Source organism: Mastigoproctus giganteus, chromosome 14, assembly GCF_048544385.1.
Source record: "Mastigoproctus giganteus isolate SK-2022 chromosome 14, ASM4854438v1, whole genome shotgun sequence".
NCBI classification, from domain to species: Eukaryota; Metazoa; Arthropoda; class Arachnida; order Uropygi; family Thelyphonidae; genus Mastigoproctus; species Mastigoproctus giganteus.
The window spans coordinates 122,352,045-122,366,486 of NC_143588.1; the positions used below are offsets into that span (position 1 = coordinate 122,352,045).

Sequence of the window (14,442 nt, forward strand, 5' to 3'; positions counted from 1 at the left end):
GATCTTGTAGTGGAAATGACACGCAGTGGAAATGACACGCAGCTGGAAAGTAACGAAAATGCGAGACGAAAAAAGAAATAGTTGACAAATATTTGTATTGTTGCAATAATACTTACTGCAGTAGTAACTTCAGGAAGCATGATTGTGACGTCATCTCCAGACACTCGTATCCAGTTATCATTGTAAGGCGAGGCACGACGACCAGGTTTTTAATGTTTTTTTTAGATAGACCTAGGAACGTTTTACACATTCGCATTGTTAAGGGGGGAGGGTGATAACCCGCCCCTGACTCGAGATATCATACCGGTCACGAAAATGCGTCGCGCGCTCTAATCGTACTAGTAGTGCAAGCGTGGGAAGCGCCTCTAGTGAAAGCCGTGGAGACGTCACTTCCGTGACCGATCAAATTTACTCGGTAGAAAGTCGGAAAAACTGGGACCCATTGTTAAAATATTCACAGCTCACCACTGAGAAAAGGGGGTCTGAATTCAGTTTTTTTTTTTGCCTAGTATTGTGTAAAACTGAGCAATACTATTAACATGACTTGGCTGAGGAGCAGTTCCATTTTTATTAATACAACTTTGACTTAAAATTTGTAGACATGCTAATGCTACAGTATCTTTCTCAGATTTTTTTTTGATATTTGACAGACAAACCCAACAGGAATCCACAATGTCAGGCAAGCTGATGTTGAAATGCATACTGAATTGGTAAACAAGCTTAAGACTGTATTTTGTCAAAAATACAGAAATTTAATTTATACTGTAGTGTGGATTTCAGAAAAATCCTGTTTTCCCCCATTCTTTGGGGAGGACTCCCACTTCTTGCAAAAGAAACTTTTTTCCTACTACCTTCATTATCTCCAGCTTCTTGACAATTGACAGCTATGCATGTATGATTGCAGTTGCACACACACGTACTACTTTTACAAACACTTCACTTTTAACGTGACACACAACCATGGTTTCCACTCGCTTCTGCACTCAGTTCCTTCATTGGAATAAACCAGGGTTGGATCCATCCATCATTTTTGTAGTGAACAATATCCTCGGTTTTTGCGGACACTACATTCAGTAGCATTCACACAAAGTGAAACCAATTTGGTTGCTGTGAACACACGCATGCATACAGTAGTATAAGGCTTAATAATGAAAATAGCAATAAGAGCTTAATTGACGGTACTCGCCTCAATTGGTCTGCTTACATGGTATTGAAGTAACTAAGCAGATCAATTGAGGTGAGTACCGTCAATTAAGCTCTTATTGCTATTTTCATTATTAAGTCCATTACATAACGGTAAATCAAGAATCATCTAAGTAGTATAAGGCGATTTTGTAATTGATACTTTCAATTAGTCACAGTACATTGCCTATTTCTAGCCCAAGATTACAGTGACACATTACTGGACCTCTACGATTGGATTAATTCGCTACTTTTGGACTGATAATTTTGAGCTGAACTCTGGAAGTGGTGCAATACCAGAGCAACTCGTGGCAAAGCTGAAGCAAGCTCCAAGCACTTCACCGTGTTCCCAAAAATCAGTTTAATATCTCGGGTACCGATGGAACCCGCGTTAGATATTAAGCTAACGAGAACAGATACTACACTACGATCTAAGCCATAAGGCCGAGAAGCGATACCATCAACTCCCAGCAGATACTCTTTAAATCTAAGTTAAAAGAGCAGTCGTTTGGTAGTTAAGTGAGAAGATCATTAAAATCCCAAAATTGACGAAGATAATTCGAAAAATGAAGACACTGCTACTTTTATTATGGTAATTCCACAGATCTACTTAAGAAATTAGGCAGGAAAAGATAAAGCAGGTATTAGAAGGTATTTTATTTCATGTGCGTTAATTCAGTCTACGCCATCTGCAGCATTGTAAATTGTGGCGAAATAATGACATCGCTGGGTCAGCACTCTGTGACGTAATAATTTCGCCACAGAGCCCCTTGGCTGATTTGGTATGATAGTTAAATTAATTGAATTTTTTTTTCTGTGATTAATAGAAATTAATATAGTTATTTCCTTATCAATTAATTACTAGTGATAACTTTACAGAACACGTAATAAAACTTGTTTTACATTCAGAAGCCTATGGCAGATATAAGCTAGTCCGTAATCAGGTCACAAAGGAGGTTAGGCAGGCGAAGGCAGATTACGAGAAATATTTGGCAAAAGATGCTAAGAAAAACTGCAAGGATTTCTTTACTTATATAAACTCTAAAAGAAAGGGGATGAATCTGATTGGTCCACTTGATATCGATGGTTCGACTGTTGATGATCCTGATCAGATAGCAAACAAACTGAATGAGTATTTTGCATCTACATTCACACATGAGGAGTTATTAAGGTTTGAAAATGGTTATCAAATTATAGCAGGGTGCTTTAATGATTTTGTAATAACTGAGAGCAAAGTGGAGGAGAAATTGTTGAAGTTAAACATAAAGGCATCCATCCAGTTATATTAAAGGAGGCGGCAAAAGAAGTAAGCAAACCCTTAGCCATAATTATGAGAGCATCCTTGGACTCAGGGGAGGTTCCCACGGACTGGAGATGTGCAAATGTATCCCCAATTCACAAAGGTGGATCGAACGGTGACACGAGTAATTACAGATCAGTTAGTTTAACTTCTATTCCGGGTAAAATAATGGAGTCGCTGGTTAAAGATGTATAGGTGCTCACACGTAGAACGCAGGTGACCGCTTACTTGGAACCAGTAGCGACACGCAGCTGAAGCTTCTCACTGGGTATGAACACATAGAAAGCAGTGACCAGTGCAACTTCTCACTGGGGTAGGTTTTACTGGCGATACTCTATTGGGGAACTGCAATCCCTTTAGCTCTCTGGTAAACCGCTACCGTAAAATTTCCGATTATCTCTTCTTGCAGTTCAGCGGGTGTCCTGTAATTTACAGGTAAAAACGTATCAAAAGGTAAGGGGAGGGGTGGGTTGTTTACTAATGCCCATTGCAGGACATCGATTAAATATTCGTTGGAATGAGCGCTGAAATAACTGAAAGAGGAAGGGAATAATGTTTCTGCAGGGGAAGAATTTAAAATTTATCGAAGGAAAAAAAAAAAAATGTTAAAGTTGCGAAGTGTTCAGAAGTTAATACATATGAATACGTGTTAAGTATTGATAACAGTTGAGGAGAATGAAAAAAAAAAAAAAAAAACTGGAAAGATGAGAGGAGGTAGCATAGCTACAAATCGAAAAATGAAGAAGCATAACAATCAACGACAAAAAATAATTTATTTTAAATGTAAGATAGAATTATATTCATAAGTATATTGTTCGACGCCGAGCAATCCTGGAGTCTCTTCCATTGTCAAACACCAGAATTGCACAGAAAAAGAAAAAAAGACAATATCGGTTTCCTTGCAATCATTCTTTTTTAAGACTTTCTCCGAAAGAGTAGGGGGGGGGGGTTACGAGTTCTAGATCGAATTAAAAAACTAGGACACTTAGTTTTAAAAACGATAACATTTTTAAAATGATATAATTATTATTAAAAAATTACGATACATACTTATCCTTACTGCCAATCATTTTCAGTAAGTTCGGATTACAAAGTAAGTAATTATAAAATGTTTTTCAATCCATCTTGAAATTATATACATGAATATGTATATATATAAACTTAAATGAGAATAATGATAAAAAATAAATAAAAATGCCAACAGCATGGCAAGACAGAAGAGTGAAAATTGTGACATTATACATAACGATCAAACCAACAGGGAGGGAAGAGAATAAAATTATTGCAGCAGAAACTCTCGAAGAAAATTTAGAAGTCTAAATACAAAGATAATAAAATATAATCAGCTAAATTTTGAATAGCGAATTAAATGAAATTTAACGACACCCCCTCTGACGAGCACCAGTTCCAAATTTATGTGAGATATCACGGGCAGAGATGTAACAACTACAATAAAATAAAACAGAACAGAAATAGACTGACCATTATGCCCCATCTCTTTGTCAGTGGTGTGGCTTTGTATTTGAGCCGTTGTATCTGTCCTATTTTTAATTTTCGCTGCATCAGGACCACAGCTATTCAAGTCCTCTGCATTGGCGGTTCGATCTGGGGATAGGATGGTGGACTGATATTTCGATCGATTCCCCTTTGTGGCGATTGGCTAGCGATCGAAATGCAGCGTTTCCCTGACCGTTATTGGCCTTGTGGTCCTCTGTTGAGATGGGGCATAATGGTCAGTCTATTTCTGTTTTTATTTTGTTTTATTTTATTGTAGTTGTTCACATCTCTGCCCGTGATATTTCACATAAATTTGGACCTGGCGCCCGTCAGAGGGGGCGCCGTTAAATTTCATTTAATTGGCTATTCAAAATTTAATTGATTATATTTTATTATCGTTGCATTTAGACTTCTAAATTACCTTCGAGAGTTTCCGATGCAATAATTTTATTCTCTTCCCTCCCTGTTGGTTTGATCTTTATGTATAATTTCACAATTTTCGCTCTTCTGTCTTGCCATGTTGCTGGCATTTTTATTTATTTTTTATCATTATTCTCATTTAAGTTTATATCTCAAGCGTCATGTAGAGGAAAATGCTTTTTGCTGCCTCTGATGTATTGCTTACCCCCTTTTTTTATGTAAGATTCAGTTTTGAAATATCTGGGAACTCTTGCATTGATTAAAGTATCCAGACCACTTTCTATGCAATTATCATCTTTCTTCTCGCCCAATTATCTTTTTCTCTGAGAAATTCCTTAAAATTCATAATTTGGTCAAATAATCTAATATCATCGATTTTCGATTATACAAATGATGATACAGTCCACAAATATTTATAAAAAAAATAACGTAATACAAATATTAACCCGGTTATATAATTCTGTGCCTCATACCATATATATATATATATATATATATATATCAAAGTATTAAAGATATTTTACGGGATTTATACGTTATCGTTATTTAAATATATGTTATTATAGCTATATATATATTTATTATGTAATGCACTGCGTACATAAATCGACAAATTGTTGTTATAGAAATACATAGTGATTTTTTTTGAATTGTAATTGTGAGATTCTGTTGTAATTAATTTTCTTGGCTTATTTCTTTCCAACATTTCTCCACAGCATTCCTGTTCGAATGTAACTTTTTCTGTTTTGTCCCATATTGGCCACCTTGGAAATAAAAGCTTCAACGTCCATGTTGCAATGAATGCGTGGCATCGACAACCAGCGAGCTTAAATAAAAATTCATTTAAGCAAGCAGGTGGGTCAGCACAACCAGCACTAACCAATTCCGATACGTTTTTGCGGACCCCACTGTCTCGCGTGACTTGGTGGACAGGGGGATGAATCACATTTTCCGTTAACGGATTAAATTTGGATGATTATCGGTGATTTTTAGGTATAGCTCAGTAATGTGTATCATACAACATACATTTTTTCAAATTAATTAAGTTTCATTGAATGTTAACTGCAGAAGAAAAACCGAGATTAATTAGAAGGGTGGAAAATGAACCAACGGGTGTTATCAGTTACTGTCTTCTTTAAGGTCTTCATCTAAAATATAATGCATATTTTACGCATCTTGCAGGCTTTTGCAGGCTGCAATTTGTTGTACAAAGCAAAACAATAAGAAACTTTTTTTTATAAAGTTTCTTATTGTTTTCAATGATAATAAAATTTAATGTGATGTTTTTAGAAACAATAAGTATAAATCTAGAAACTGAAGTAATGAAAAGTTCATTTTAAATATTCCAAAACTATTTCTTCGTTGTCATAATGATTATTTATTTAATTTTTTTTTCAAGCTTGAAAACAATAAGGAACTGATGGGCAAACCCAATGTCCGTACATTACAGTAGGCAAAATTTTGAATATCATAATTTATGTAACGAATTGGAAGTTTCTAAATATTCAGATCGAATAGAGAAACCCTATGTTTCCAACTCGAATAATAAAAACACTGACTGACCGACTATTTCTACATACGGTATTTATTAGCACTTTACAAATAAATATAAGAAGAAAAGAAAGAATTGTTGTTACTTTGAGAAAATAAAAAAAATGGTATTTTTTTAATTATTTTATATATATTTTTTTAATTTTGTTTTTTGTCAGCATTTCTCCCTGGTATTTAATGCAGTTTGTCACTTTTAACACAAATCCATAAAAGTCAGTCTGAAATCAAAATTTCAGTATCCATGTTTAAAACTTTTGGATTACAAGTTTTCTGCACATTTCCTTAAATTCGTGCTTTCTACAGCAACAGCAGTTCTAAAAATTGCCCGAAGGCCAGATTAATATCAGAGGTGTGAACAACGCGTACCCAGTTGAGTGACATCTGTACTTCCCTGAGACCAGTAAGCTTAAATTGTTGAGGTAATTTAAGTTGAGGTAAATTATTGCTGGGGGATTAAAACAAGAAGCGATGTCGCTGTCCACACGCTCTTATTGTATGCACTCCCATTGACTTACATTGTTCATTTAGGCTGCTCTTTCCAAATAAGCGGTCACCTGCGTTCTACGTGTGAGCACCCTGACGTAGCCGAGTGGTCAGGAGCGAGAGTACATAGCACGCGTTCTTTGAGTGGGCCGCGGTTCAAGCCCGTCACTACTAAATACGATAAATATTTGTATTGACGATTTATTGTAAACTTTACTGACTTGGTTGTCGTGCCGGAGTATAAACAGAAAATTTATTTATTTTAGATAATTTGGGCAGATGGGCTAAGAAGTGGCAACCTTGACAAATGCAAAGTACTGCAGATGGGTAGAAGTAACCCCAGAGAAACGTACCAACTGTGTGGTACTACACTTAATTTTTTAAGTGTAGTACCACACTTAATTATTTATTACAAAGTTACTCGAAGGAGAAACTGGGGAAACGAGACTGGGAAACGCAACAAAAAATTCAGCGAATCACAGAGATTTTCGTTCTGTAGCTGTTATCGAATATCATGTACTATTCTGTGAATTTTCAAGTTTCTCAGAGCACGAATAAAGTTTACCTATCGTCACCATTCTTTTCTAACTTGTGATAGAAAGGCTGAAGATGTAAGTAAATATTTTATTCCAGTTTTCATCAGTTTACACGATGGACCGTTCACAAATTTTGAATGGTCTATGACGTCGGCGATCGTCAAACGTTGTATAGTTTGTGATGCTAATATATGTTGCTCATTGCTGTAGATTTTTTTTTTCTCTCTATTCTTTTCATTTTGTTACAATTTGACAGCAGCTCACTGGAAACCGTACAACATATAATGCTCGAATGCATAAACTACACAGACCTGAGACAACCATTCCAGCTTGTAACAGAAGTGTATCACACTGAGGATTTCCCCAAAGTGCTGGAATCACCAGATAACTTTCAAGCATTAGTAAACTTTGCAACAAGTGCATTCAAAAGAAGAAGAACCCTCCTCGGTATGCCGGAGTAAAGCAAGAGGCAACACACAAGCCCATACCTAAAATTGGGAGAGAGGACACAGCATGGATGGAGACTAACCTACGGAAAGGGACTGATATATATTCTCAGTACCCATGCTAAAAATACCACAATAAAAAGGAATACATGCTGACTGCAGCACTGTCATTTCAGATAGTCATAACAATGGACATAAACTGTACATGTACCATAATAAACAGTACCAGGAACAAAAGACCAGTCAACCCCAACATGGCAAAAGTCTAAGACACAACAAGTGAGTAAGGGAAATGCAGAGTATACCCTATGCCACAGAAATATGACAATAACAAGAAGTAATGATTGCAACATGGAAAACAACAAAAATAAATTCAAGGGCATGGTACTGAACTACATCCTCAGTGCCCATGTTTCAGACAACACGGAGCACTTACCACACAAGTAGTTTAGCGCCATTAAGAAAATACATGTTGACTACAATAGTACCTTCTTAGGGAACCTCAACAGTGGTCATAAACCTTATATGTAAACTCTCAATGACCAGATCCCAGACATCACAGTATGCATACCTTGCAAACAATATGAGCCATAAGAAGAAGATGAAGAAGGAGAGGAAGAGAAAGCGAAGTGAGCAGAAGAAAGAAGAAAGAGAAAAAGGAAAGAAAGAGGAGGAAAATCACCGATGAACGTGGCCAAACAACTGCACATGTGCCAGCACACTACGGCAAAACAATGGGTGTTGGGTCACACAAGATTATGCCCAAGAGGAAGGAAGAGAAGAGAAAGAAGATGGAACATGGAAGAGTGGGGAAAAGGAAGTAAAGAAGAAATGGACAATGCCGTATCCTGATAGAACAATACCGTCCAGACTCCAGCCTTCCCACTCTTGGACAGGATTAATGACCACAGACCTGTCATCCCAGAGAACCATAGAAATGGTCATAACCTACGGAAGAACCATAAACTACCAGAGCAATGCTCACCAACACCAGGTAAATCTGTCAGTGCCTGAACTTAAGGAACACCTAGAGTGTATAGGTAATGGTGAAGAATAATCCCAGATCACAGTAGTATTGCACGAACAAATGTAATGCCTATGACATTGAAAACAACAAAAATAAAACCAAGGGGCAAGATACAGACCTACATCCCCAGTGTCCAAGTTCCAGGCATTACAGCACTCTCACCTACAAGAGGTTATGTGCCAATGAGAACAAAGCATGTTGATGTTACCTACAATCCTAACATCTCAGAGAACCATAACAATGGACATAAACTTTGTATGTACCATAAATCACAAGTGCCAGGCTTAACAAGACCAGATGAATCTGCCAGTGCCTGAGCCAAAGGAATATCTAGAGTGTATAGGAAATGGTACACACAAGGACATATCCAGGAGGAAAGAAAAGAGAGGAAAGAAGGAGAAAAGAGGGAAGAAGGGAAGAAAGAAGAAGAAGGAAAATGGAAGAGAGGGGAAAAAGAAAGACAAGAAGAAATGGACACTACCATGCCAGATTGCATACCAATATGAACTGATCACATCATTCCCACTCTTGGTCAGGATTGAGCCCTGCAAGAGATGGAATAGTACATCCCTCCCACTCTTGGCCAGGACTGAGCCCTGTGAGAGATGGGGTATAGGGATATCGAAAAGTAAATGATAGTCCTTATATTATTATAGTTTAATTTATTTTATTTTATTTATTTTATTTTAATATATTTTACTTTATTTTATTTATTTTAATTATCTTATTTTATTTTACTTTACTTTATTTTAATTGTTTTATTTACTTTATTTTACGTTACTTTATTTTAATTGTTTTATTTACTTTATTTTATTTTATTTTATATCTAAGGGGAAATAAAAAACCAAAAAAGTGTGCCCTGGTAATTCTGCGGGGACTTCCCTGATGCATTACCCGGCCACACAGGATTAACTTGATGGGACATCAGACGTCCAAAAACTTAACCACAGGACCGGAGCAGTCCGTGTCCTCTTAAGATAAAGTAGATCCTGGCTGCCTCCATGTGGCTAGGGATGGGAGTGAGGGGCTGTGACACAAACCTGCCACAGCCCCCTACTGCTAAATGCCAGGTGCCGGCTAACACACAACGCAAACACAACACTAATGCACACCTAATTACATATTTCATCTATCAGATGCATTTTTTTTATTTTTTTTTTTTTTTCTTCCTTCTCAAAATTCAAAAAACTTAAAAAATTTAAAGAAATTTTTTTTTTTTTTTTTTTTTATTTTATTTTATTTTATTTTTTATTTATTTATTTTTTTTTTTTGTGTGTTAAATATATACGTGAAATTTTGATGCTCTTTTTTTTTTTTTTTTTTTTAAGTTCTTTTCTAAGCCGGCAACTTGGCAAAAAGCCTAACAAACGGCGGATATAGGGGAAACCCTGGAAGCCGCTAATAACTTACAAATACACTTTCTGTTACAATTTGACAGAACGATTTGTAATTTTTTTACTCCAATGTCAGCAATTTTTTTTATTGAAATTTTTTTGCTGGATCATTACATACAAACCAGAGAAAGATATCGTAATATGAATTTGCACCAATCACTCAGAACTCTTCAACTTCCTTGCTTTGAAATTCGACTTTCTGCGGTCTAACTTTCGTAATATAGAGGGGCGCTTTATGCTGGATCACTCTTCAATTGCAGTGTCGTGCCCCAAACAGATGCAGTAACTTAAATCGTTTCCGCATGCAAACCACTCTGGGCAAAGCTACACATGTTGAAGATCTCACCCACGAAGACGAACTCTGTTCTACTGAAAGGAGTGCTCGACATCCACAGACCACCGCAAATAAAGATAGCAGGAGCAACGATCAAACTTGCAAAACAAATACGATACTTAGGAATTACAATCGACAGTAATTTATCCTTCACCCCTCACATCCACCTGAAAGAAAAACTAAGGAATTACGCAGCATTAATAGCAAGAGTCTCACGTAGGGACTGGTTATTAAACAGAAAAACCCTGTCCCTGTACTACAAAGCAATTTTCATCCCAGCCATTACCTACGGATCCCCGATATGGTACAAAAAAGCAGGAACAGTAGTAAATAAAAGACACCTGGACACAATCCAGCGTAGCATTATGCTCATCATCTCTCGTGCATGCAGAGTGAGCACGCACGCCCTCCAGGTCTTGACAGGAGTCCTCCCACTGGACTTGGAGGTGACTCGCTGCGGGCTCATGTACCACCTGTCTAAAGGAACACCCACTACCATCTATGGACTCACCCTAGAACCAAACAACAACCGCAAAGCAGAAAAGCATAGAATCGTGGCTCAACTGCTACAGATGTGGCAGGACAGATGGACAGCATCAAACAAAGGCGAAGTGACGAAGAGATTGATACCACTGGTTGCCAAGACGTATCCAAAAGCCCCCCCCCCCCCCCCGTGGTTTAACCCGGGGTTAAATGCAACGTACTTACTAACGGGCCATGACCCATTCAAGGCAAAATTGAACATGCTGGGTATAAAGGAGGAGCTAATTTGCACCTGTGGTGAGCCTGAAACATGGCATCATACAATGCACGACTGTGAGTGCTATGAGGAACACAGAAGCCTGCTAATAACTAAAATACAGTACATACCAAAAAACAAAGAACACCATCTCTTGGACACAGAAGACGACTACGCGGCTTTCAGCCAATTTGCACGAGAAGTCTTCGACCGAAGAAGAACGGAAATTGCCATGCACAATGAATGAAAGGAAATTACATACTCGAAGAAAATCGACCACCCCACAAGACTGCAAAGAGTAAGCGGAAATCAAAATGAGCGTGGAAGAAGACAACCCCGACCAAAGTGAGGCCACAAACGGATCAAAGGACCCAACAGGACCCTACACAGATCAAGAAAATTGCAAAGTGACAAGGAACCTGGTCAGACACCTACAGGAACTAACCGACGAAGATGAGTACATGCAAACAAACCAGGTGACAAAAAGCCCGGACTGGACATAAATGCAGTAACTACTTGCATTATGCCATATGGCGGTCTGAATAGGACTCCCTAGTCCTATTCACCTTTAATTCCCAATCCCCAGGCAGGGAGGAGACGGTTTACTGTCCCCCCCTGCCACTCCCCGCTTCCGCCCGACTGAAGCCACCCCACATGTATGCCCTGTTGGCGAATAGGCCAGCTCCCTTGCCTGGCCTACTTTCTACCCTTCCCTGGCGGGGGATGAGGGGACAGCCCTGCTGTCACCTCCCCTTCTCGCCACCCCTTCTTTTCCTTCTGGTGGGGCATGGGCATGCCCCACTGTAAACTGGAGTTGTCTTCCCTATCGGCTCCATACTTCTATCTATCTCCCCCCCAGTCTTCAGTCTCCCTCCCCACTCTACCTGCACGCTAGTGAACGCCCCACACAATCTAAATTCCACAAGTGAAAATCAATTTCGCCCAACATTTCTTTTGACCTCCTAGCACTTCCTCCTCAACGTGATCACATTTTTATTTATTTATTTTTTATTTATTTTTATTTTATTTTATTTTATTTATTTATTTTTTTTTTTTTAAGGTCCTAGCCACTGAAATCTCAGGAAATTAGGTGGCAGGGCCTGCCAGAGTGAACTATATTCAAGTGGATACCTGGTCTGCCTCCACGGGGCGAAAGTGGGGCAACGTCGGGCCTCAGTAGGGGTCTGGCGGCTAAATGACCAGATGAACAACGGTACAAGGCATCACACATATACAAAGTCCATACACTTTTAAATCTCTGGCTTTTCCAGTAAACTGGTTCACATACAATGTAACCTACGCGGAGATGGGGGAAACCCCTGGTGCCGCTTGACCCTAAACACACTTTACACTTTACACTCCCCGCTTCTCTACCCCTGGTGGGGCATGGGCCTGCCCGACTGCTTTTGGGGACACCTACTCTATTGTCCCCATACTTCTGGCTTTTCCCCCCAGGCTTTAGCCTCCCTCCCCTACTCTGTCTATACACCAGCGCATGTCACACACAATGTTAAAAATTAAAATATGTCCAAATTCAAACAGCGCACCCAAAACTCTTTCGGCTTAAACCTTTTTCAGAGATTATTTTATTTATTTATTTATTATTATTATTTTTTTTTGTAATATATATATATATATTTTTTTTAGGCCCTGAAATCTCAGGAAACTAGGTGGCAGGGCCTGCCAGAGTACAATATCAACTACTGGGTACCTGGTCTGCCTCCACGAGGCAGAGTGTGGACAACGTTGGGCCCCAGCAGGGGTCTAGCGGCTAAATGGCCAGAAGAACAACGAAACACAACACTACACTTACAAAATCCATACACTTTTAAATCTCTGTCCTTTACAGTGAACTGTTACAACTACAATGAAAGCAAAGCCTAAACAAATTTAAAGCTCAACTGGACAGGTATTTCGAACGAACGGAGGGGTGAAATGGGAGAGGGGTTTTTTTTTTTTTTTTTTTTGGCTGATGCTGAATAAGCTTGCTTTCTTGCATCATATGCCTCTACTAATGCTAATGCTAACGCGGAGTTCTGGGAAACCTCCAGTGCTGCTAGACACGAATACACTTTTCACTTTTTCTTCTGAATAGGTTTAACAGTGTTGACGAAAACTTGTCCTCTTTCGTTCGTGATTATTCAACTACTTTGAGTAGGTAACTTTTTTTTTTTTTTGACTTGTGAATTTTCATATTAAACTATTGTGTGTAATTTTTGTCCCTTTGTGAAGATGAGCAAAAAATAGTCAATATTTTCGTGGTCAATGCTCAAAGACCCTAAATGCAAGAACTGGCTCTGCAAATTAGATGTGATTTGAAAACGCATTTGAATTTTAGTGTATACACGTACTTCTATTATTCTTTCCCTTTATATTTTCTTACATATTTCATAACCCTCTTTGCTCCGCGTGTTGTATTTGCAAATGTTTGGAAATAATATATTTTTGTCAATTTTTGTGAATATTTTTGTGTATTATTATTCACTCGCTTTTCTAATCAAATAAAGAAAATCAATCAAACATTATTTATGTGCGTATAAGTGTTCCCATGTCTATCTGAAAAATAAATAAATAAAAACACTCCAAAACCTGGTCGCCATGTCCCCCTTACGATGACACCTGGATTCCAGATTTATAGTACAGTATTCCAATGCGGAACATCGATTTTCCATTTCTTTTTTTTTTTATTTTTCACATATATTTGTTTTATTTAATAGAAATACCTTTTATTTTTGTGAAATAATAATAATGTACTTCTTTTAACAGTGAAAACAACAGAATTTTTTTTTTTAATATGTCAAACAACTTAAATCCGGAATGTCAGATCACTTTAACTTTAATCATTTAAGTGCAGAGTCTCCCTCATAGCGTTTATGTAACATCAGTGTAGGGTCAGCAGGTACTTTGTACCCCCGACGCCGAAATCTAGTATTGTGGCCCTTTTTTTAGAAAGCAAAAGCCTCTGTGTGATTACTTTCATCTGAGGCCTCTGTGCACTAGAAGAGTTACTGCTGACATCACCCTTCTAGCCAAAGCACTCACTGGAACTTATTCAGCATCTGATATCCTTAGAAAAATCAACTTCAATGCTCCTTGTAGACAAGTCAGGAACCTTACACCGTTTCGCCTTGACTCTGCCAACATGGACTTTATGAAGTTCAGTCCACTGAACAGAATCAGCAAATCAGCAAATGACTCTCTCATTGACTTCTTTGACAACTCCCGATCACTGATGAACTCCATCCACAAGTTTGCCTCCACTTCAAATGCCAAATGACTAGCCCTCATTTAATTATTGTAGCTTATTATTATTTGTTATATTATTTTTCTATTCTCTAACGGATTAATTATTACTTGTTTTACCGGTAACTTAACTTAATACAATCCTCTTTTGTACATATGCTTTTATTGTTTGAATCTATATCAATGTTTATCGTCCTGTTGGATTTCATATTTATTGTTATTATGTTTATTGATCTGATCCCAGATACAGTCTTCATGGTTCCCTGTTGTGTATCTTGTTATTAATAAAA

The 14,442-nt window shown here is 37.9% G+C and overlaps 1 non-coding gene across 1 annotated transcript; it reads right to left on the reverse strand.

Moving 5' to 3' along the window:
* Positions 1 to 1,444: 1,444 nt before the first annotated feature.
* Positions 1,445 to 1,638, reverse strand: LOC150075705 (U2 spliceosomal RNA). Its single transcript, XR_016547934.1, has one exon. It is a non-coding gene; the product is annotated as a U2 spliceosomal RNA (small nuclear RNA).
* Positions 1,639 to 14,442: the final 12,804 nt, after the last annotated feature.